Here is a 25136-nt window from a genome sequence, read left to right as displayed (position 1 = left end):
ATTTCTTCAGAAGACTCCCTCATTGGCTTGTATGAGCACTCTTCTCTCTGTCTTCATGTGGTTTTCCCTATATGCCTGGGGCCTAATCTCCTTTTATAAACTCACCGCATTGGGTCAGGGTCCACCCATAGGAGCTCATCTTACCTTAATTATCTCTTTAAAGTCTGTGTCTCCAAATACAGTCACAACCTGAGGTACTTTAACACACAAATTTTGGAGGAACATAATGCAGCCCATGTCAGTTTCTAAGACTTAAGAATCTGGAAGCAGAAGGCAGGCAGAAGGACCCAGCTTGGAAAGCTGCTGAATGGCAACTCTAGGGAGAGCGAGAGTGAGAAGAAACTGAATAATTAGAGGAGCTGAAATTAGGCAGGTGGGTGCATCTTGAGGAAGGTGAGAAAGGAGTGAGCCCTAAGGGTTGTGGTTCAGAAATCCGCTCACTGCACCTTGGTCACCAGCGTGCGTTAAAACATCTCAGTGCCCAGGGCATAATTCAGAACAGTGAAACCAGAACGTCTGAGGGTGAGACTTGGGCTTCAGTAACTTTTAAAGCTTCCCTCACCCCGGTGATTCTAATAGCCTAGTGAGGTTGAAAACCTGAAGGTTTGATCACGAGGTCTTAAGTTCCAGTAGCCCAAACAAGGAAAGTTAGTTAGACTAGAGGTATAACTCTCACAAATCTCAGACCCCTGACTCTGCAAAAGGTGGTGAATGGACGGCCCCCAGCCCCACACTAAAGTCAGTGGCAGGTCCCTCTGTCATATTCACTCTGGGCCAGGTGATCATATGAAAGGGGCGCCGGCGCTAATGACCCCACCTGAGAAATACTGAGGCTCATACTCCTGTCTCCACTGACTCTTCCCAGGCACACTGCCCCTGATATGGAGCCCCGAGTGCGTTTCTATAGCTGTGTTCAAACACCACGTACACACTCCTTACCCTCTATCTCCAAGTAGCAAGAAGGAGGAAATGAGAAAGCTAGTTATACATGTGTGTGTGTGTGTGTGTGTGTATGCAATATACATATTCCCAAATATGTTGGGAATGTTTGAACCATGTTATGGGGTGACTACTGCTACCCAACCCTTGAGGAATATTCCATCACGGAAATACTGTACTTAGAATAACACAGTATCACCAAGGGCCTCTCTGACCTGTGCAAATACCGTCTTTAACAGAAATGATCAAAAACAGATGTTTCATATCTAGAATGTTTTCTCACAGAAGGTTTCAATAAAAATATTTTAGCTGTTCAGATATATCCAAATAAAATATTTGGTCTTGAAACATTCTATTTTAAAAGGCAGTGAATTGTGACTTCATGACAACAGAAAAAGCACAAATTAGAGATCTGTTCTATCTTCCATTTCTCATCTTTAGGCGACCAAAAGTAAAATGCAAAAAGTGATGAAATTCTGAACTCTAGTCATTCAGGGATGATTTTTAAAATATGTGCATCCTTCATGCAATAAAATTGAGAAATGCCAGTGACATTTACTATAAAACCCGCTTGGTGACACCTTTCACATTGATTTGCATTATAAAACCAAAAGTGGCTTTTGACTAGAAAAAATGTATTCCCAGGATATAATAAAATGATGCATATAGCCATGTTTTAAAGTCGCATCTTCAGAGAAAAATGTATCACACTAAAGAGATGTTAATATTACCTAAATCTCAATATTGTTAATATGGTATATTAACCATCAGGGAAAAACATGGAAAGTGAAAATACTCTACAACAATGCTTCTCAAATTTTAGTTTGCATGAGAATCAACTACGGATCGTGTTAATTCTGATTCTGGTAGGGCCCAAGACTCTGAATTTCTAACACGCTCCCAGGGATGCTGTTGCTGCCAGTCTGTAGAACAAGAACTCTGAAAGCTTGATTTCCTCCTCCATTAATTATATCCACTCCGAAGGTAGCAATTTCTAAAGCTTTAGTTTTCCGCTAACATTTTCATCAGCATTGAACGGTATTGGCAGTTACAACTTTATCATCATTATCATCCCTTCAACTTTTATTTAACTTCTTAGGGGGTCTCTTTGCGTGCAATTTTTTTCTTACCACCACTTTTATACTTGATTGTATAGCCTATGAAAAAATGCCTAAAGATCACCAACTCATTGTTAATAGGCAGCGACTTCTCTCCCGTTCATGATAGGAAGTGTACTAGTAAGATAATTTCCTAAGATTTAGCAATGATCACCCATAGCACCTCCAGTAGCAGTAATAACAACTATTGTTGACTGAGTATTTACTATTTGTTAGACATAGTGGCAAGTGATTTATTTAACTCACCTTAATTGTTATAAGAACCCAATGAGGAAGATATTTATTTTACTTAGCGAACAGTTATATAATGCTTGCTGTATGTCAGGCTTTATTCTAAGTGCTCTACAAATATTCACTCATTCAATGCTTAAACACTGTATAAGGTTGGTGCTATTATTATATGCATTTTGAAGATGAGGAAGTGAACATAAAAAAAGCTGAAAACTTACCCCAAATTACTTAGTTAGAAGGAGGTGGTTTGCTTAGAACCTAAGCATTCTAGCTCCTCATCCTCCTCTTGTTTCAGAGAAGGAAACAGGTGAGCAACCAAACATCAGCTACCCGAAAGAGGAGAAGACAGAGGTCAAAGCAAAGTCTGTGGACTCCCTGTGACCCCCAGTCTCCGACCACTCCACATTGTCTCTCTGGATCGGCAAGAAATGCTACTGTGGAACATATGATTCTCATTGAATCAATATGCTCTCATATCATTTGATTTGTATAGTTAACTAATCATTACTGTCTTCCTTAAAGACTATTAGAGAATGATTTTATCTGCTTAAACTATAGTTTCAGATATTAGATCATGTCTGAAGTTTAAACAGGACATACAGTTATAGAGGGAGCAGAAAGTTACATGAGCAGATAATCTATTGGCAGCAGCAGAAACAAAACTATCTCATGAGATGCCCAACTTCAGTGGATTGTGACTTACAGCAAACTGTAGTAGCTTCATCAAACAACCAAGTACCTTCAACATATTTAGTTAAAACCAGGGATATTTCCAATTTTATGATGCACATATTAAGAAATACCTATGCAGTGATTAACTGGATGTTAACTTTTCTCTTGTAGAAAGCATATAGTTGGGTCTTGCTTAAAAAAATTCTAGCCCAATAGTTCCATGCCTTTTGATTGGAGTATATTATCCATCTATAATCAATGTACTTATTGATATGGTTGGATTTAGGTCTACATTTTGCTATTTGTTTTCTATTTGTCCCACCATCTGTTTCTCCTTTTCTCTCTTCATACAAATTAATCAAATATAGCTGAATATTCCACTTAGATTTCTATATGTTTAAGATATATGTCTTTGTCAATAGATGAATGGATAAAGAAGGTGTACTATATATGCAATGGAATGTTACTCAGCCATGAAAAATGAGATCTGGGGCTCCTAGGTGGCTCAGTCTATTGACTCTTGCTTTTGGCTCAGGCCATGATCCCAGGATTGTGGGATTGAGCCTTGTGGCAGGGTCCAATCTCAGCATGTTAATATTCTCTCTCTCTCCCTCTGCCCCTCTCCCCTGATTGGGTGCCCTCTCTCTCTCTCAAATAAAAATAAAAATTAATGAGTGAGATCTGGCCATTGGCAACAACATGGATGGAGTTAGAGGATATAATGCTAGGTGAAATTAAGTCAGACAGAGAAAGACAAGTACCATATGATTTTACTCATCTATGGAATTTAAGAAACAAAACTAATGAACAAACAGAGAAAGAAAACAAGCAAAAAAAAAAAAAAAAGACAGTTAACAGAGAACAAACTCATGTTTGCCAGAGGGGAAGTTGAGGGGGTTGGTGAAATAGACAGAGGAGGATTGAGAGGCACAAACTTCCAGTTACAAAATAAATAAATCACAAAGATGGAAAACACAGAATAGGGAATGTAGTCAATAACATTGCAATTGCACAACTGTGAGATTGTAACATTTTGGTGATAGATGCTGATACACTTATGGTGAGCAGGAAGCAATGTACAGAACTGTTGAATTGTTGTGTTGTACACCTGAAAGCAATATAACATTATGTTAATTATATTCAATAAAAAAGACATATTTCTTTGGTAATTTTTATTGGTTGCTCTAAGGATTACAATCTGCATCTTAATTGATCACAATCTATTTAGAGTTAATACTGTAACACTTCATTCAAAATATTAGGATTTGCAACAGTAACATTCCATTTATGCCACTCCATCCTCTGTGCTATTATTATCACATATTTTACATTTGTGTAGATTATAAACCTCATAATACAATGTTATACATTTTTGTTTTAAACAGTTGTATTTTAAATATATTAAGGGAAGAATAAGTAGTCTTTGATAGCTATCCAAATATTTACCATTTCCAGTGTTTGCCCTTCCTTCCTATCAGTTCAAACTGCTTTTTGATGCTGCCTCACATCAGCCAGAAAAACTTCCTTTAGTATTTCTTGTAGTATGAGTCTGGTAATGACAAATTCTCTCAGCTTTTGTTTATCTAAAAATGTCTGGGTTGACAGTTTTTATTTTCTTCTAGCACTTTAAAAATGTTATTCCATTGTCTTCTGGCCTCCATTATTTTTCCTGATCAGAAGTAAGCTGTCATTTGTGTTGTTCTTCTCTTATATGTAATATGTCTTTTTTCTATTGCTGATTTCAAGATGTTCTCTTTATCTTTAGTTTTCAGCACTGTGATTATGATGTTTCTAGATGAAATTTCCCTTGTACCTGTCTGCTTCAAGTTTGCTGAAATTCTTAGATCTCCAAATTGACATTTTTTGCATTATTTATTTAAATATATACATATTTTTCTGCTTCATTTTCTATCTGGTCTCCTTCTGATTCTCCAATCCCACATATATTAGATCCCTTGATATTGCTCCATAGGTCACTGAAACTCTTTTTGTTTTTTTCTTTTTTTCTCTCTGTTCTTCAGATGTGATTTTTTTCTATTAATCTGTCTTCAAGTTTATTGACCCTTTTTTCTATTACTTCCAAAATGCTATTAAGTAATTTTTTTTCATTTCTGATTTAATTTCCAGGTCTAGAATTCTCATGTGGTTCTTTAATAAATTTATAATTCTTATAAATAAATAATAATCATTTCTTTGCTGGTATTTCCCATCTATTCAATCATTATGACATCTTTTCCTTTGAATCCTTGAACATATTTATAATAGCTGCTGCAAAGTCTTTGGCTGATAATTCCAATATTTAATTCCAGGGTTGATTTCTATTGATCACTTTTCCTCTTAGTTTTAGATCACATTTTCTTATTTCTTTGCATTGTGCCTGTTATCACCTTATTGGAGCTTAGTGGAGAAGGCTGGAGGAACACTGCAGGAGGAAGGACACTTCTCTTCCTGGTTCTGATACGCTGCATTATTTTCACTTGCTTCAGCTGCTGCAGAGTCCATCAGTATGTGTGTGGGTGGGAACATTCAGTGGTGCACTGCCCCAAGTCTGTGCCAAGAGCACATAGTCCTTTGGTGATCTGGTGGTCCTGTCCCAGACCTAATGACCACCATGCAGTGGCCATCTGAGGTGGACAATAGCACATTTCAGGCCTTATACTGGGAAAGGTACTCAAGTCTCATTTTGCCTACGTCCCAGAGAACTGGTTCCTGTTGTTCTCCTGCCTCAGACCTTGGTGCTCTAGCTCTGCCTTGGCTTGCCTGCGCCTCAGGGAACTGTTTCCTAGGATCTCCCCAAAATGCATGTTATCTACCCCAGGCTGCACCACTTGCTGGTACAAGCAGGCTCCTAACACCCTGACTCCCCTGTACATGCTGGCCAGTATTCCTCGCTATGTCCTGGAAGGTTCTTGCCTGTTGCCTGCTGATGAGGACCAGCCCTGGACTGAGTAAGCAGTGAACTTCTCTGCTGCCCACTGCATTACATCCACACCTTCTCCAATGAGGTCTGAACCCTGCTCTTGAGAAGGAAGCCCCTTCAAATGTGTTTTTCCTTGACTATTCTTCCTAAGCCACAGTGTGCCATTTTGAGTTCTCTTTATATCTTTATGTTTTTATTTCTTTAATTTTGATTTATTTTTATATCTTTCAATAATCACTCTTTTATCATAATTTAATAATTCATTATATTAAACTTGTCTTGTTCAAATTACTCTGTGTGGTTTCTGTTTTTGATTAGACCCAGGCTGACACAACCTAACTAGTATTTTTTAAAATTATATATTGGACATTATAATTGACAGGTTGTAGAGACTCTGGACTGTATTATCTTCCTTTGAACAGTGTTGATTTTTTTTTAATGTTTTATTTATTTTTGATACAGAGAGAGACAGAGCATGAGAGGGGGAGGGGCAGAGAGAGAAGGAGACACAGAACCAGAAGCAGGCTCTAGCCTCTGAGCTAGCTGTCAGCACAGAGACCGACGCGGGGCTCGAACCCACGAAGGTGAGATCTGACCTGAGCTGAAGTCGGAGGGCTAACCAACTGAGCCACCCAGGTGCCCCGATTTCTTCCTTTTATTTCTACATGTTTTAGGAGCTTTGAAGTCCATTCTATGACATTTAAAACCAACAAAATTGCAGTTTTCCATTTGAATTCTAGCCACTCTGCATAGTTTGTACTAGGGTGTGCTCTCAGGGGCCAAGCTGTGTAAATGTGGGTCTCCTCCTTCCTTATGTTCTTCAGAGTTTGGACTCTTGGTGCCTTATGATAGTAGTTCTTTATATTTTTGTCTAAAGTTTACCATCATTATCTGTAGGAAGTTTAGTCTGATATAAGCCTGTCTGTCATTAACAGGAGCAGAACTCCAAATTGCAGTTTATTAAGACATTACCCAGGGGCATGTGGGGGGCTTGGTTGGTTGAGCATCTGACTGTTGATTTCAGCTCAGGTCATGATCCCAATGTAGTGGGATTGAGCCCCATGCCTAAGATATTCTCTCTCTCTCTCTTTCCCTTTGCCCCTCTCCCAAGCTTGTACATGCTGTCTCATTTATTTGCTTTTCAAATAAGTTGCTGATAGAGGGATTAGCAATATTAATATTGGAAATGATTTTTATTAAACAAAAATCAGAGAAATCATTATCTCTGAGTCAATTTCTGATATTAAAGTAGCAAGTTATTTTTCAATTTGCATTATATTTTAAAGAAAAAACAAATTTTGATTGTGTTATACAATACTAAGGTCTGGATATGGAGTTTGCCCTCAATGTGCCCTATTCAGCAATCAAAAGATTATGTAAAATATGTTAAATATGAAATATTTTAAAACTAAGATTTCAAATAGGAAAAAAATAGTTTTTGTTTAATGTTTACTTATTTATATTGAGAGAGCGTGAGCAGAGGAAGTGCAGAGAGAGAGGGAGAGAGAGAATCCTAGGCAGGCTCCAAGCTGTCAGCACAGAGCCCGACATGAGGGCAGAGCCCTACAGGAAGCCTGATCTCACAACCATGAGATCATGACCTGATCCAAAATCAAGAGTCAGAGGCTTATACGACCCACGCACCCCAAGCATCTGACTCTTGATATTGGCTTAGGTCACGATCTCAAGTTGGTATCAAACCCTGTGGTGGGACTGAGCCCTGTGTCAGGCTCCATGCTGAGCAGAGCCTGCTTGGAATCCTCTCTTTCTCTCCCTCTGCCCCTCCCCTGTGGGCGCGCTCACTCTCTCTCTCTCAAAATAAACATATAAATAAATAGATTTTTAAAAAGCCTTCTTTCCAAAACTGGGATGATTATGACATATGATACTATATTTTGGTGAACATGGTATAAAAAAATAATAATGGTTAGACCAGATATTTAGATACAAATGTTACATATTTATGACATTTTCCTGTTTGTATACCATAGCTCTAACAGTGAGGTTAATCTTGAAAATCAGCTAATGAGGATATAAAAACAAACATTTAAAAAATATATATACTTTAAAGTTTATTTATTTATTTTGAGAGAGAGAGAGTGCATGTGAGCAGGAGGGGTGGACAGAGAGAGGAAGAGAGAGAGAGTCCCAAGCAGGCTCTGTGTTCTCAGCACAGAGCCCCATATGGAGCTGGATCCCATGAACTGTGAGATCATGATCCTGATTCTGACTTTTGAGCCGAAATCAAGAGTTGGGTGCTAACTGACCGAGCCACCCAGGGACCCCTAAAAACAAACACTTTAACAGGAAATAGAAACTTTGGAAATGTGTGAGAAGCTTTGATAATTTTCTATTTCTTATCTAGTTGCATGTAGAAACTAGAATGACTATGTGACAAAGCGCAGGGCTGTATTTTTATTATCTTCTATCTTTTTCATTGTGGTATTTTGTGGTTATAATTTTTTTATACTAACAAATATTCAAATGCATACTGTATTTTAATAAAACAGGGAGATACCAGTGTTGACTATAGAAATTCTTTGTTTCGAGACCTATCTGCAAACTGCTAGCCTAATGTAAGATTGTGTCTGGTTACCTGAATTCTTAGTATGTTAAAAGCTTCCCATCCAGGCTGGTGTTGTTAGGAGAAAGCAACATTCTCTTATTCTTTTTTTTCTTAAATGTTTATTTATTTGTGAGAGACAGAGACAGAGCACAAGTTGGGGAGGGGCAGAGAGAGAAGGAGACACAGAATCTGAGGCAGGCTTCAGGCTCTGAGCTGTCAGCACAGAGCCTGATGTGGGGCTAGAACCCACCAACTGTGAGATCATGACCTAAGCCCAAGTCGGATGCTTAACTGACTGAGTCACCCAGGAACGCCAACATTCTATGATTCTTAAAAGTGGCAGCAAGGTCTTCCTTAAATGTGAAACCCTGGGGTTCTTAATCTCTTACCCTGACTCTTGCAGGCTCTTTACTGCACATTCTGTATGCACAGAAAGCTTAAGACCACATACTATTATTTGTCCAATTTCAGAGAATTTTATACAGTTTATACAGGTAATTACAACAAGAAAGACTCACATTACTCAATCGTTTTTGACATGGCTAAAAGCAATAATTGTCTTTTCCAGCTTGGACAGGTTTAGGGCCTCCTTACCCTGACTCATGGTTCAAACATGGCTGGTTCTGTTTTCACAGGCTGTGGTTCAACTTTAGGCTATCTCCCATACGACCTGTTTTGAGCCTGGGAATGGCAGCTCTCTTTTCAATCTGGGCTCTGAGTCAACTCATGGGCTCTAGGTTGAACCTGGTCTGGCAGTCACCTTGATCCATCATCCCTGGACTTTGATCATCAAGAAATGTTCTGGAGTCTCCTTTGAGGTTGCTGGCTGGTTCTGTGACACAATATCTCCACCAAGCTCAAATAAACTGGTTGTCAATATGTGCCATTTTACGTTGCCTTGGAGCAGAGTTGCCACACAATGTCACGTTAGCTTCAGGTGTGCACATAAGTGATTGCACAACTCTACGCGTGTGTTATGGTCACCACGGGGGTAGGTACCATCTGTCGTCACACAATGCTATTACAATGCCACTGACTATATTCTTTATGCTGTGCTTTTTATTCCCATGATTTGTTTATTCCATAACTGGAAGCCTGCACCTCCCACTCTCCTTCACCCATTTTGCCTATTCCCCCCACCCTCTGGCAACTACCAGTTTGTTTTCTGTATTTATGGGTTTGTTTTGTTTTTTTTAGGTTACACATATATGTGAAGTCATGTGGTATTTATCTTTCTCTGTCTGATTTATTTCACTTAGTAGAATACCCTCTGGGTCCATCCATGTTGTCTCAAATGGCAAGATCTCATTCTTTTTTATGGCTGAGCGATATTCCTTGGTGGGGGGTGTGCATATATATATATATGTGTGTGTGTGTGTGTGTGTGTGTGTGTGTGTGTGTGTACCATATCTTCTTTATCCATTCATTGATCTATGGACACTTAGGTTGCTTCCATATCTTGAATACATGCCATTTTATTGATAAAATTGTACCAGTTCTAAAAAGCCAGATAAGGCATGCCCCTTTTTGTGGAATTCTGACCTACTGAGAAATGTGCAAGATGGTTCTTGGTACATCTAGGTTTTAATTGTGTCTATTAGGTCACCTGAACCAGGTGACTTATATATGACTGATGTGTGATGAATAGAAATGCCTAATTTTAATGTTTCTTTTTTGTCTTACCCAACAAAGAATAAGGAATATGAGTTAATAATTCTCACATCAGTTAATCTCTTGTGGATGGAGTTGAATGGGAAACCCTACTCACAAAGCACATGGGAGGCTGAGGTGGTGGAGTTAGTCCCAAAGGAAGCAAAAGGGAACCAGCCCAGGAATATGTTCCACCGATGGAAGTGTGGGCTGGGAAGCAGAGGCTATAGGAAGAAATGCCCCCAAAAGTGACTTCTCTAGGTCCATGCTTAGTCCTGTCTCAGACCACTGATGAGACGTGGAGATGGCTCACAAGGCTGGTCAAGCTTAGAAAATTATATGGAAAGCAGGACAATAAGTAGACTGGCGGTACCAAAAGTTTGGGTTGGGTATCATCTTGAGACATCTGAAATTTGCTTAAATTACACCTTGAACTTAGAGGCACCATTTTGTCCTTGGTTAAGGTTGACCCGACATGGCAGGAGATCTGAGCAGGGCTGTGACTATCTCAGTGACTTTAGTGTCTATCAGTGGCCATGTGTACATTTTTAACATTATTGTTATATTTATTTAGAGGAGATAAGAGATGGTGGATTCACATATATGTGTACTTTGTGAGTCCAGTTCCATTATCTTCTCATAGATTTAAAATACAATCAACATATTGGGAACACACATTCTTTATTATATTCTGTACATCCTTGCACACATTGCAAAAAGCTGTAGACACAAAGTTTATATACTAAGTACTTCATGGAATATACAATGTGTTATCAGAAGTATATTGGACTGGATTATATGTGGGCTTTTTCTTTAAATTACACATCGATTTTAGAATCTTTATGCTAGATAAGACAAATTCTATTCTGTAGGGTTTTTGATAAGCAAATAAAATATGTTCTGTTTATATTTTATCCTCGCATATGAATTTATTATATTCATTATCATTGTTATCAAAATAAATCCTAGAGCATTGTCCTAATTATTAGTTTTGCGCAGTTTACATTTATTACATGGTGGTATAAGAGGAACGGTCTTCTTTATTAGTTGCCCTAAGGTGTCGGGAACCTGAGAGGACTCAGGACAGGGGCGGTACTCACCTTGGATGAGGAATTACGCCAAGTGCAGTTGACAGGGACACCACATACTTAGGGATGCTTACCGCAAAAGCATTTTCTTGATGTCAATTCCTCGTTTTTCTGACCTTCATTTTCTAAAAAAAAATATTAAAAAATTTTTAATGTTTTATTTATTTTTGATACACAGAGAGACAGAGCATGAGGGGGGAGGGTCAGAGAGAAAGAGGAGACACAGAATTGGAAGCAGGCTCCAGGCTCTAAGCTAGCTGTCAGCACAGAGCCTGATGCGGGGCTCGAACCCACGAACGTGAGATCTGACCTGAGCCGAAGTCGGAGGTGCCCCTAAAAAAATATTTAAAAAACAACTATAAGGTAAGAAACGTATTCAACAGAGAGGGTGGATGACATTTTTGTTAGGTTTTCCAAAAAGCACCTGACAGAAGTTAGTATATAAGGGGCTAGCAGATTAGACAGAATAAGCATGATGATCACAGAGAAATAATGACAAACACTTAAGCAAACTTTGAAAAAGTTGCATGAGTGTCCAGAAAGAATCTCTCATTGTGGAGGGAAACTGGTGCACAGGAATCACACAGTCTCTCTCATCCAGCTTGATGACTGATATTATCAAATCACATAGCCTGGGAAACTGATGACTGCAGTGAGCTGAAAAATGTCCTCTTAGGAGCTATGTCAGGGCCAAGACCCTGCTACCAAGGTGGCATTTATGCTGAGGCATTTGATTTGCAACATGAAAATTTACCTATAAACCTGGCAGAAATACATGTTTTAGAGAATATATTAAAGAAGACAGGAATAAATATATCTAAATCAAAATAATGTTTTTACTCTCTGCAAGAAAAGGGGGATTTTTAAAAAAGATCTGTTTTATCCACATTGCTTAGGTGATAGATACTTCTGTCTCTGTGAAGACCTAATTGTTCAAAGACTGATCTAGAGTCATGGGTAATGGGAACAGCCTGCTGACTTCCAATTCAGAGAGAACGTATCACTAGATACTTCTTGGGAAGAAGTTTGGAATCTCCAATCCCCGTAAAGGAATGCAGGCCTTCCGCCTCACTGGGCAGCCTTCACCAGTGCAGATGCACACATACGCACACACACACGCACACATATACCTACATGCATTCATATGCAATACACATACACACACGTGCACACATATGTACACACACAGCTTGTGCTGTGCCTTTCTCTGTAGAATAAGGACTAAAAAATTTGAACTATGCAGGAAAATGATACTCAAACTATTCAGAGAAAACTAATGTGAGCAATATAATAGGATCCTTAGCTCTGGGCAAACAAAGTTCTGTTCCAGGAATGTGACTGAGAGGTCACAGTAAGCTGAAAACATTGCCCTATTTTGCTTCTGCGGCCCCAAGGATATGAAACAAACCAATACTTAAATGCTAAACATCATTAAGAAAGACACAGAAAATGAAGAGAAACACCCTCCTGCCAGTTTATCGAATCTGGAAACACTATATGTTATTCTGACCATCGCATTTAAAGAAACAAAAATATAGCAGACTTTAAAAATGTGGAGGAGACTTCCATACACAGAGACCAGAGACATTCCCTTTCTATCCCAAAAGGCTGAGACAGATGGAACTCAAATACAAACAGTAAGAGGGGCTATGGCTAGATAAACAGTCTTAGTAAGAGCAAGTGTACCCAGAGCACCCTTGTGAAGTTAAAAAAGGTCTAAATTTGGATAAACAAAAGTCTTACTTTGCACAGTAGTAAGTTTTATACAAGTCTTTAAAGATGCAATCTTAAAAATGCAAGTCTCTGTTTGCCAGAGATATAAGTTGCAAACATCCATCATCCCAAGAAAGCCTTGGAGAGTGACAATGATGCCACAGTTAGATAGCCCTAGATGGTCTTGGGATTTAATTCCAGTTAGGGGATGCTACAAGTGACTTGGGATAAATTAATCTCCCTGAGTTTACGTTACTCATCAATAAAGTGAAGGCCATGACGTTCTCTACATCACTGGATTGTTGGGGGCATTAAATGAGACAGTGGGTGGGGCGCCTGGGTGGCTCAGGCGGTTGAGCTTCCGGCTTCGGCTCAGGTCATGATCTCACGGTTTGTGAGTTCAAGCCCCGCGACGGGCTCTGTGCTGACAGCTAGCTCAGAGCCTGGTGCCTGTCTTCGGATTCCGTATCTCCTTATCTCTCTGGCTCTCCCCTGCTCACGCTGTCTCTCTCTCTCAAAACTAAATAAGATTAAATTAAATTTAAAAAAATTAGACAATGGATAAAAACACCTAGCACATGGGGCCTGAAATAAAGGGGGAGAAAGGTGACCGAAGGGACACCAGGTGGAAAGGTGAACAGGGCAAGTTGAAAGATGGCGGGTTCTTTGGTTCGGGTGTGCCTGGCCCCCAACCTTGGCCCTCCTGGGGTTACAGGTCCTAAGACAGAGCATTCAGGGCCGGTCCTGCCTACCTGGACCTCTGGAACCCCGGGCATCGGCCACAAGGAGTGTCGGGGGCCTCCCCGGGCCTCTAACATTTGACCCCCTTCTTTTCCTGGTCCTTACAGGTAGACTATCAGTGTTCCTGCCCATCCAAGCCCCCCCACCCCCATCTTGGCCCCCCGGATCCAGAGGCACCTATACCAGACTACTCAGGACAAGGTGCCGGAGGAGCCGGAGGGCTGGCTCATCTTTGTGGCCAACGGGGAAGAGCTATACGTCTGGGTCCCAAACAGCTTCCAAAAGGTCCTGCCAGGAGGGACGCACAACAAAATGGCCGCATTGCACCCCCACGGTGCACCATGGCACCCTTGCACGAGGGCAACCCACACCTCCAGCAGCAGTTACCCCACTCCACCGCGCGGCCCTGGGGGGCAGATGACATCCCGGCTAGCCCTCTCTGCCTGCAGGACCCCCAGCCCTCCCCTAGGGCCCAGCGCTCTTACCTGCACTTCCAGCCAGCGCGCCCCACCGGAGGCCAGCGCTCGCAACATCCATCAGGACTTCCAACCGGTGCTCCGCCTGGTTCAGCTCAAAGGTCTGCAGCCAAGTGGCATTCGAGGCACCCTTTCGCCTCCCCTCCACCCCCCTGGACCTCCCCGTGCGGACTTAGAGCGCTTCCTTCCCGCAAACGCGAGGCTCCGGCCTGGCCCGCACCTGCCAGCAAACGCGCGGCTCTGGCCTGGCCTGCACCTGCGGGCCCTCTGCAGCATCGTGCGCCGCGCCCAGCGGGCACGCGGCCCGATTAACCTCCGCGACCAGGTGTCTTTCCCAGCTGGGAGACCTTGTCCTCCGGCGCCGAGAGCCCACAGCTTCCCTTTCGATGGCAGACGTGTTTGCAGCACCTCACCTGGCCTCAGAAGAGCGTGTGGCCCGGCGCGGACCCCAAGGGGCGCTGGCTTATCAACAGTGGGGGACCGAGGCCGCGTGTCCACAGGCCAGCGCCCTAGCTGCTGGCGCGCAGGCTCCTGGACTCCAAGCCGCGAGCTGCCACGTCGCCCTTACTGTCTTCAGCATCGAGAACAGCTTCAAGACCTTCGCCTCCAAGTAGAGGCCCAGCCGGCTCCGATGGACAGATGGCCGGAGGGGAGGCTAGGGGGCAGGGGAGCGGAGAAGCCATGGTGCAGGAGGGAACCTGCTGGGATACTTTCCTGTATGGTTTACGATTCGTGAAACCCTCAAGAAATAAAAGGAAGCCGAAGAGGGTATTTTTCAAAAAAAGTTTAAAACAAAAGAACACCTGGCACAAAGCCTAGCACATAATAAGAGGTTAACAGAGGTTAACTAGTAATATTATTCATGGATTAGAGTTCCTTATCTCAAAATGTTATTATATAAGCCCCAATTGCCTGATCACTAAGAGAAACTTAGTGGCTTTGATGCTGTGTAGGGAATTTTTAGGCTCTAAGACAGGGATCGACAAACAATTTCTTTAAGAGCTGGGTAGTAAAAACTTTAGGATCTGTGGGACATACGGTTTCTGTCAAAAATACTCAACTCTGTCCTTTAGCAAGAAAACAGGCGTAGACAATCTAAATAGATTTGCATGGCTGTGTTCTAATTAAACTCTATTTATGGACATTGGAATTTGAATTTCACATAATTTTCAAATGTCACTAAATATTATTCTTCTTTTGTCTTTTTTTTTTTTTTAAACAACTTAAAAATGTGAAAACCATTCTTCTGGACCAATCAAAAACAGGTGGTAGGCTGGATTTGGCCCACAGGTTGTAGTTTGCCTACTGCTGCTCTAAGATAATGAAGGGTTCAGATCAAGCCACATGAGAACATGCCACTTTGGGGTGTGGATTATTTTGAGCCAAAGGCAATCAAGACCCAGCAGACAAAAGAAAAGCTGCTAACCTCCCCCATAACTGCAGAAGAGGAATTAGAATGGGGGTCTGTACCAGGAAGAGAGTTATTACCAGAGATAACCTTTTTATCTGAGAGACTTACCTGCAAGTCAGCAAGCAACCTTTGTTTACTGAACATTTCCTCTTTTTACCTTCCTGTGAATTGTCTTCCTCCCCTTTGAAGCCCCAGGCCCCATCCCTTTCCTTAGCTCCGGAGGTAAATAAGCCTCATGGTACATGGGTTCAAATCTTTGGGGTCAAATCTTTGTGATGCTCCCAAAGGGACGTAATTCTTTTTCCCCTATTCCTCGCTTTACCATGCGAGGGGTCTTAGCTGAGAAACTAGAAAGGTAGAGGAAAAAATGAGTTTCCCTCCCCACTGATAATTCAGTTCTAAATTTAGTTGTGATGATGTTAAGAGCGGTTCTCAGTCTCTCTAATTGTGTAATACTCCATCCTCATTCACGGACACACACAATCCACTGCTCAGTGTGCTGCTAACCTGTATTAGGTTAATTAAAAAATATATTTTAAATATTAATTTTTGAGAGAGAGTGAGAGCACGAGCCAGGGAGGGGCAGAGAGAGAGAGAGGAGAGAGAATCCCAAGCAGGCTCCACACTGTCAGTGCAGAACCATACACAAGGCTTGAACCCATGTACCATGAGATCGTGATCTGAGCCAAAATCGAGAGTTGCTCAACCAACTGAGCCCCTCAGGCACCCCTGATATCTTTTGAAAAGGAAAATTTCAAGATTTCATCTTAAATTCTGACCTATAGAATAAGATAGGAAAAAGTGAATTAGAACCACACAAAGAAAATTGTAATAAATTTTCAGATAAATTCTGAAAATGACAAAATGTGCAATATTTTAAGAGCCATTGCCAATCTTCTGTCTCTCTATTTGTGACTCAGTAAATCATAAGACTGGATACTCAATTAATCAACAACTGGAAAATATTATGATAATGAAGCCCATGATTCTGAAGGTAACTGTGTAAACATCTTTAAGTAGTTTTTCCTCATGACTAATGCTAATACATCTTCAGTGATGTTTGTAAGAAAGGACAAAATTTATTCTTGATATTTCTGGTAGTATGCTTGAATAAAATTTCCTTTAAAATTGGAAATTGTAGGGGCACCTGGGTGGCTTAGTCAGTTAAGCATCCGGCTTCGGCTCAGGTCATGATCTCATGGTTTGAGGGTTCGAGCCCCACATCGGGCTTTGTGCTGACAGCTAGCTCAGAGCCTGGACCCTGCTTTGGATTCTGTGTCTCCTTCTCTCTATGACCCTCCCCTGCTCACACTGTCTCTCTCTGTCTCTCAAAAATAAATAAAAAACATAAAACATTTTAAAAAATAATAAAATTGGAAATTGTAATCATTTGTTACTACACGGCTGTGGTGATTTGTGTGTGGGAAATGACATTTCCCTTCACATCCACTCCCCTACCCTTCAAAGTGAATTGGAGATTCAGAAATCACCTGAGAGCAGGAAGCTCAGGGCCAGTGTGGAAAGATGGAAGGAAACACTTTAACCCATGAAGGTTAAAGTGTCTAGGGCCCTCAAAAGTCATAACGGGGTGCACCTGGATGGCTCATTTCATTAAGAATCAGACTCTTGATTTCAGCTCAGGTCATGGTCTCACTGTTGTTGAGTTACAGCCCTGCATCGAGCTCTGTGCTGACAACATGGATCCTGCTTGGGATTCTCTCCCTCTGTCCCCTTCTCTCTGCCCCTCCTCTGCTCACATTCTCTCTCTCTCTCAAAATGAAATAAACTTTAAAAGTGATAATGTGGCCCTGCCTCATAAGTCCTCAGCTCACTGTCATGTACTGCAAAGCAAAATGAGAAAACATGTTACATTCCCTTAACACTTCCCCAGCTTTACTCCTTGGTTTTAGTCACTCTGTGTGCCCAACCTGGCCAAGTAGGGAGAAGGTGTCCTGGGCCTTGTCTTTTTGGTCCCAACAACTCACTGAGTTCAATATCTCCCCGAACTGACCTTCAAGGACACCCTTACCGGGACTGCCTGCTGATGGTCTTACAGTGCAAGATAGACGGCGTGGGTTCAGTATAGCAGCCCCTCTCTGTGGAGCGGCACCTCGGAGTCCTGGGGAAGTGGTGGAACCCACTAAGAAACTGTGGAGCCAGGTTTTGGGGAAATGCCTGACCCAGGATTGGCAGCATTAACAGAGTCTGCCTTGCACGGGGCCTCTGGACTTTGCACTGAGATTGAGAGGGTCTACTCCCTCACTGGCTTTGTTTTGTTTTGTTCTGTTTATCCAAGCATTCACGGACACAGTTTCTGCAGTGTGAATCCATTCCAGAAAAGAAAGGAAGTCAGAGGTCGATATCAGGGGATGGGCAATATGAGTAGCATACTCATAGTTGGTCCCCAGGCCCAGCTGCTCAGGGAGCTGCTCATCTCCCTCTCTGGGGTCATCTGGTGGTGCCACTTAGCTTAGTGTCTGCCACAGCGATGGAGGACTTGGACATCAGGGTTTCCTGAAGCCACGAAACTATACTATGATCTGGTCCTAGACCAGACCTTCTTCCCTGCCCCTGGGTGTAGGATCCCCAGAGGCCGTAGTACGTGATCCCAGCAAGGCCAGATTACTGTCGATTTCTGGAGCAATAGAAGCAGCCATATCACAGCTTGTAGAGAAATGGCTTCCTAAGTGTGATTTACTTTTTATTATTTACTTATTTTAACTGGAGCGAGAAGTCTTAATCCCGAGTCACCCTGGGTGTGTCAGTTCTTCTCTTAGCTAGCTGGCGGAACGGACACTCAATGAGGGCTCTGGGGGACATCTCCAAGAGAGCTGGTGGTGTGGCTCAATGCCAAGTGAGGGCATAGGTTTCCGCAACAGGTTGCAAGAAACAAAATGAGGGATGAGGGGGTTCACAGTGGATTATCACATTTTCCAAGATGGATTATCACATTTACCACTAGAGTCACTAATCTTTGGACATAAGTTATTACAAAGGCTGTCAGCACCCTTTGTATAGTGTACTTTGTGGTAATGGGAAAGGCTTATAATTTCTTCCAGGAGGTAGTCTATATGTACATTTATAAGCCAAAAGCACCATTCTTCAATCTTGTTTAAGTAATCCCAGAATCGTTCAATAGTGTATTTGGGGGCCTCCATTTCTAGGTACTCGGTCAGGGTTTGGAGGACTTGGGCTTAGACTTTTTTGCTGATAGTGTGCAGGAATGATGGTGCTGAGGTCATGTGCCAGTCTCCACAAAGCAGATCTAACAGGTCACCAGATACTGCAGGTACATGGTCCGAAGCCACATCACCAGGACCCCCTGAGATGGATCTATTACTGCCCAGACAATGTTATCCAGGAGAGCAGGGGTAATAGTCAGCCTCAGGACAATTTATATAGCCATCTGGTCTATGAAGGGCATGGAACCACACTTTCTGCATTATAGGCAAGAGGTGTAACCCACCCTTCCTCAAGCAGAAGTTTCCTTATTTCATAAAGGCAGTAAAATCCAAAATGGAGGTTATATTCCAAGTAGCTGGCAACTTGACATAAAATATATATTTTGCAAAGCATTCCAGGGGAGACCCACTGATAACCACAACTGGCCAAGCTCACTGTCATGTCTAGATTGGATGTACTAATCACCTCCCTTCTTGTTTGCTTGGAACAGACACCATACAGGACTCCCTTGGCTATTTCTGTCACTTCCTTGTGCATTTCCCCCACACTGCCCTATGAGATTTTATTCATACACATACTAACAGCATGAACCATGGTGGTTTGAGAGATAAGGGTTTGGAAACCACCCATAAAGATTATTTGCTATTTAAAAAAAAACTTGCAGAAACTGTGGGTAGGATGGGAAAACCTTGGATTACAAAGATGACAGGCTTCCAGTGGGGAGAAGTGTGAGTCCACAGGATGAGGATTGTGAACTCAAACCCTAGAAGCCTCTAGGCAGAATTGGTGGCAGAATTACTTCAGCTATGGAAAGATTTTTGTCACCAAAGTGCGGTTTCTATGTGGAATGCATAGCTGCATAGCAGAGAGGAGAGGGAAATGGTCCATGGGTGCTTTCAGACACAAGGGTCAGCTGCAGCATATTGCCCGAGGGTTGGCACAGAGTGATGACGAACTTTGAAACTAGTTCGGAACACCTTGTGACCAAGAGATTCTGAACAACCCTACACTTTGCACAAATGAAAAGCTGTCTAAACTTGTACTTAAAATTTTTTAATGCTTATATACTTTTGAGGAAGGGAGTGGGGCAGAGAGAGAGGTTACACAGAGAATCTAAAGCAGGCTCCAGGCCCTGAGCTGTCAGCACAGACCCCAATGCACGGCTCAAACTCATGAACCATGAGATCATGACCTGAGCTGAAGTCGGATGCTTAACCAACTGAGCCACCCAGGTGCCCCTGAACTTGCACTTTCATAAATTAATTATAAAGGGAGAGAAGGATACAATGAGCAGGATTCCTCAGAGAACACCAGGGGCAGCCGAGGAGCCCAGGGTAGTGGCCAGATGGTTGTAGAGGAGGGATGAGCATGTTTCTTATCCTCCCACGGACTTCTCAGAGTCCCTGCAGGGCTTTAGTCACAGACAATGTCCCCTAATTTGGATCCACTATGGGAATGTTGTGGTTGATCACAGACAGGATTGCTGTGCGCCTCAGGCACAAACCCTCTGAAGTCAAAACCTCTCAGTTCATGAGAAACTAACCCCGGTCTTGGTGGGTGTAGATAACTTTCCATTTTGGCAAAGAGGCATGTCTGATAAGGACCTCTACCCTGAGGGGAAACAAATCAGCAAACACCCCACCTCCTAACTCAGGAAGAAGAAACAGACCTTGTTCGGGGGTATTAGATTATATCGAGATGTTGACATGCTTTCTTACCATCTAGTTTGAAATTTCCCAGGCTTTCTAGAAGATATTTTACAAACTATAATCCTTGGCTTATTAGTGGATTGTGAAATCAATTTGGTAGGCCATAACCAATATTTTTGTTTTATTTAAAATTTTTTATTATGGAAGACATCAAATATATAGTATATTAGAAAGAATAGTATCATGTCCTGCCATGGCCTCTTGCCCAGTTTTAATAGTCACCACCTCATGGTCAGTCTCGTTTCATCTACATCTCATTTCATCTGTCTCAATTATTTTGAAGTCAGTTCCAAAACTTCTATCATTTTATCTGGAATGCTTTGGTGTATATCCCTGATTTTAAAAAAGATGAATTGAAAGAGGCCTTAGAAAAGCAAAATGCATCCTATTCAATAAAGAGGTGAGCAGAAGTGGGAAGGGCAATGGGAAGGGAAGCGGCGAGGCTGGAGGAGATCCAGGAGGAGAGTTTGAGAACAGGGAGGGAAAGGAGCCAGGAGGGGTTTCCAAGTGGCTGCTGTGGAGACGGTTAAGGGTAGCTGAGGAGGGATTTTAGGATAATTTGCTCTGAGTCATGCAGTGTATCTTGCTTTAAACTCCTTTTAAAAACCTCAGTAGAGTTTTAAAATCCTTTCTGGTGCTATTTGGATGTTAAGTTACTGCTTTTGTTGAATGCCACTTTAGAAAGAACAGCTCAGGTTGTGCGTGTGGGTCAGGGTGAATTGTTACAGTCTCCTCCATCCTCTACTTTCTAGACCAGATTCTCATTCTTCTTTCAGCCTACAGCTTAGGAAGCCTTGCTTCCAGAAAGCTCCTCCTTGGTGCTTACATAACCCTTCCCCAACTTCTCACCCTGGGCCTTATTGTTATCAATACTTCCATACTCCATGGTGCTGAATGATGGATACAGACTAGGACCCTGTCTTGTTCATCTTGGCATTCCCTGAGGCTGTCAGCACAGAACACAACCTCTGCTGTTTCTCTGTCTTCAAGGAAATGAGAATCCCTTTGGAGGTCTTGGGAAACAATAGGAAGAAGTACAGTTGGGAATAGAGGTAAACTATAAGTCTGTGCTATGGACTACTCTGCATGCTTTATGAGTTTAGAGCAGAAAAAATAGATTGAAAACAACAAAAACAACAAGAGTAAACACTTCTTAGTGCTTTCAGCGTACCAGGCATTGTCCTAAGTACTCTATATATGTCAACTCCTATGATCCTCACAGGAACCCTCTGACTTGGGTAGTCTTTTTACTACCATTTTGCAGATGAGGAAAACAAAGCACAGAGAGAGACCACGCACCTGCTGTTCAGGATCTAGTTCTGAACCATCTGGTTCTAGACTCTGAAATTTTAGCCATGGCCACTTCCTGAGTGATGGACAGGTGTTTATAAAGGAGGAGGACTCAGGCATTGAGAGGAGAGCGGAGGTAAGTCTGGGGCATGTGTGAAAGTGTGGGGGTGAAGAAGGACTTTGGTGTGTTCACTGCCTTATGCCTATCTTTCAGAAGAGGCTCTGGGAAACCGGCTGGAATGGGAGGCATGGAACTGGTGATGCAGTTGAGAGATGATGTTGTTGGAACCAGGGAGTCAAGTCTTTGGTTGGAGAAATGCTGTGATGAAAGCCACTACTGCCCAGGAAGATTAACTGTAGGGCTACAGGCTGCTAGGATGTGTGTGTGTGTGTGTGTGTGTGTGTGTGTGTGTGTGTGGTGAAGGTGTGGGCCAAGTGAGAGTCAGTGGGTCTCCGAAAGGCTGTCAGAGGGTCTAAGATAGAAGCCTGAGGGTCTCCATGAGACAAAGGAGCTCCTCCTTCCCACATGGATGTTGAGAATGGGGACCACAGAGCAGATGAGAGATTTGAAGGGGTGATCCATTGGACAAAATTCCCAATGAGAGGAGACAGAGGTGACCCCAGGATTTCACCACCCAGTGGGAAAATTCAGGCGTCCCGGAGAAAGGCACATTCATGAAGACTCCAAATTGACAAAAAGGTGAGCAAGGTGTACACAGAATGAAAGTGAGTGACCTGCAGGCACCACTGCCCCTCTCAGGGCCTGCTCCTTCCACAAGGTGTGGCCCTGACCCGACCTGCTTAACCTCTCTTCCTGAGAACCAGGCATTTCCTGTCCTCAGGGTTTTTCTGCATGCCCCTCTGCTCTCCTCCCTAACACCCCGGCCCCTGCCCTGTGCCCACAGCTTTTCTGACTTTCTCTTTTTAATCCTTTGGTCTTTGCTTGAACTACCTTCTCAAGGAAATGGACCCTGATACCCCTGAAACTAGGATCGTCCACTCATTTATCTGCTCCCATAGCACCTGGCGCACTTCTTCATTATTCTCATCACACTAGTGATTGTTTCAGTCTGCTAGCCAATAAATGTTTACTGAGCACCTACTATGGGGCCAGGCACCGTTCTGAGTGCTGAGGAGGCCGCCCTCAATAGGACAAAGCCCTTCCACACGTGAAGCTTACTTTCTAGGTACAGGGTGATGGAACACAGAAAAGGTAAAAAATACAGGAACAGGAGCCAGGTGAGAGTGAGCAGTATTATGTGAGGAATTAAAATAGAGTGGCATCATACTAGATTGGGTAGTCTGAGAAGGCGACATTAGAGCTAAAGACTGAATAGCAAGAATTAACCAAGCAAGACCAGGGCGGACAGCTGGCGCAAAGGCCCTGAAGTGGGAACAAGCCTGGCTTGTGCTAGGAGTGAAAGATATCATTGCTGGAACATGGTAGATGAGGGAAAGAGTCACGTGAAATGAGGTGTGAGAGACTAGATCATGGAAACAGGGACACAGAGTTAAAAAAAAAAGTAACGAGACAGAAATGTTAGCTTTCTAAGTACAATGGAAGCCATTGGGAAGCCATTAAACAGGTGGCATCTCATGATACAATTCAGGTTTCTAAAAGACACTCTAGATGATATAAGGAGAGTGGATAGTAGGAGGACAAGAGTGGAAATCAGGGGGCTATAACTTCATCGATTTAGAGAGAGAGGATGGTGGCTTGCACCAGGATGGAGATGCCGAAGCTGAAAAAGAGTGAGTGGATTGAGGATATGTCTTGGAATTAGAGTCAACAAGGCTGCTTGCAGGATTGGATGTGGGGGAGACAAAGAAAAGAATCAAGGATAACCTGTGTATCTTGGGAAGGGAATTATGAAGAAGATATTTATTGGGACAGAAATGAATGTGAGAGAGGGTGGGCAGCAGGTGATGCACCCAGAGTTCTGTTTGGGTCATGTCAGGTTACTGTTGTAACTTGTCAAGTTACGTATCTTACAGGTGTCAAGAGATGCCTATTAAGATTTGTAAGTTTAAGGGCACCTGTGTGGCTCAGTTGGTTGAGCATCTGACTGTTGACTTAGGCTCATGTCATGATTTCACAGTACATGGGATTAAGCCCCATGTTGAGATCTGCACTGACATTGAGCCTACTTAGGATTCTCCACCCCGCTTTCTCTCTCAAAATAAATAAATAAACATTAAAAAAAAGATATGTAAGTTTATATCTAAGTTGGGGGGCAGATGCCAGTTTGTGATTCTTAGTGGGGATCAAGGCTGTAGATATGGATTCCTGGTCCTCAACCTAAAGATGGCATTTCAAGTCAAGGGCCTGGTTGAGATCATCTGGAGCTTGTTTGCTTCCTGGTTAAACTGATGAAGAAGTCATTGTGAAGGAAATGGGATGCAGACTTCACATGAATGGGGTTGCCTCTGGGGACATTTCATTTAGAGACTGAGAGAAGGTGGGTAGAGAAAACCACATAGATGCTGCCAGGTTAGAAGTCTATGTCCTAGGCTGGTGAAGGAGTTCCTCCCTAATTATTTCTATTATCTTAATAAAAAAATATGAAAAGTTACTAGCTGAGCATGAGAGCAGGGAAAGAGGTGTTAGAAGTCTGAAATGGTGGATCAATTTTTTTTTCAATATCTTTCTTTCCAAAAGAGCATCAGCCCTACGGCAGCAAGAATTGGATCTGTCTTATTCATTGCCGTTCCTCATATCTAGCAAGTTGCTGCATATACAGTAAGGGTTCAACAAACAATTGTTAAATGAATGCATCAGCAATTGAATAAAAGTTAGATATCTCTTCCAGTTATTTATTACTGCATGACAAACCACCTTGAGATTTTATTAGTATCTCTTACCATTCTGTGTTTTTTTCTTTAAGTTTGTTTATTTATTTTGAGAGAGAGCGAGTACTTGCATGTGTGAAAGTAGGTCAAGGACAGAGAGAGAGAGGGAAAGAGAGGATCCCAAGCAGGCTCTGCATAGAGCCTGATGTGGGGCTTGAACTCACTAACTGTGAGATAAGGATCTGAGGGAAAATTAGGAGTCAGATGCTTAACTGAATGAGACACCCGGACACCTCGGGTCTATGGTTTTGATAAGCTCACCTGGTAATTCTCCCCTGGATTGCAGTCAGATGGCAGCTAAGGCTGAAGTTATGGCTTCTTAATTCATGTGTCTGGTACTTGGGCTGTGATGTCTGGGCCATTTGGGGGCTGGCTGGGCATCACTCTCTCCATATGGCTTCTCCTTGTTCCTGGCATGGGCTCCCTTGCAGTATGGTGGTCTCAAGGTAGGTGGATACGTTCACAGTGGCTGGCTTTCCCAGGAACACTAATTCCAGGAGACTCAGGCAGGAGACTGTTCTCTTAGTTAAAGCAGTCACAGGCCCCTCAGATTCAAGGGGGTGAAGGGACAACTAGGAC

The sequence above is a fragment of the Suricata suricatta genome, chromosome 5, assembly GCF_006229205.1.
Source record: "Suricata suricatta isolate VVHF042 chromosome 5, meerkat_22Aug2017_6uvM2_HiC, whole genome shotgun sequence".
Taxonomy (NCBI): domain Eukaryota; kingdom Metazoa; phylum Chordata; class Mammalia; order Carnivora; family Herpestidae; genus Suricata; species Suricata suricatta.
The sequence above is the reverse complement of the archived record's forward strand: the minus strand, read 5'-3'. Positions refer to the sequence as shown.